Below are 1,008 nucleotides of genomic sequence, written 5' to 3'. Positions count from 1 at the left end.
TGTTGTTTTTTTAATATATATATATATATATATATATATATATATATATATATATATATATTGCAATATATATTGCTTGTTGTTTTAGCTGCACCCACGCTAATATTGTTCTGTGTGAAAAAGACAAATAAAACAGCTGTCCAGACAGCAAATTTTGTGGTCACACTGGTCCTTCTGTGGGTGCAAAGGTGCAGGGGGCCACATTTGTGTTGTGCTCTGTTTTCCCCTACCATGCTGTAACAGTGAGCATCATGATATATTTAATAGGGTTTAAAACTAGAGATGGAGACAAAGTCATTAGGACGGTAATCCGTAAAATCAACAGAGCTGTGGACATGTTTAAGATTACTATAGAACCACTTTTTTTTGCAACCATAGGAGTCACTCCTTTGTTCTGGGCATTACTAATAATTAAGGTTTTTTTTCTGCTTTTCAGCCCTGAAAAATATGTTCATATGTTTCTGTATAGTGGTGTGAAAAAGTGTTTCCCCCCTTCCTGATTTTTTTGTATGTTTGTCACACAAACATACAAAAGTTTACACAAGTTAACATGAAATGCAGTTTCTAAATGAAAGTGTTTATTATTAAGGGGAAGGACATGAAATTTCAAAGCTACATGGCTCTGTGTGAAAAAGTGGTTGCTTCCTAAATCTAATAACTGGTTGGGCCACCCTTAGCAGCAACAGCTGCAATCAAGTGTTTGTGATTACTGGCAATGAGTCTTTTACAGCACTGTGGAAGAATTTTAGGCCACTCATCTTTGCAGAATTGTTATAATCCAGCCACAATAGAGGGTTTTAAAGTGTGAACTGCCTATTTAAGGTCATGCCACAGCATCTCAATTGGCTTCAGGTCAGGACTTCGACTAGGCCATTTCAAGTAATGACATGGGGATCTGAAATGTGACAAATATGCAAATAAAAAAAAAAAAAAGGAACCATGAAAGTGGCAAACACTTTTCACATCTCCATATGTATGCACCATTGACTATTTATATCAGTCTATGAC

This window comes from Mchenga conophoros, linkage group LG1, assembly GCF_057382185.1.
Source record: "Mchenga conophoros isolate Kocher_MC1m ecotype Shallow Benthic linkage group LG1, M_conophoros_male_GT1.1, whole genome shotgun sequence".
Taxonomy (NCBI): domain Eukaryota; kingdom Metazoa; phylum Chordata; class Actinopteri; order Cichliformes; family Cichlidae; genus Mchenga; species Mchenga conophoros.
Note: the sequence above shows the minus strand (reverse complement) of the source record.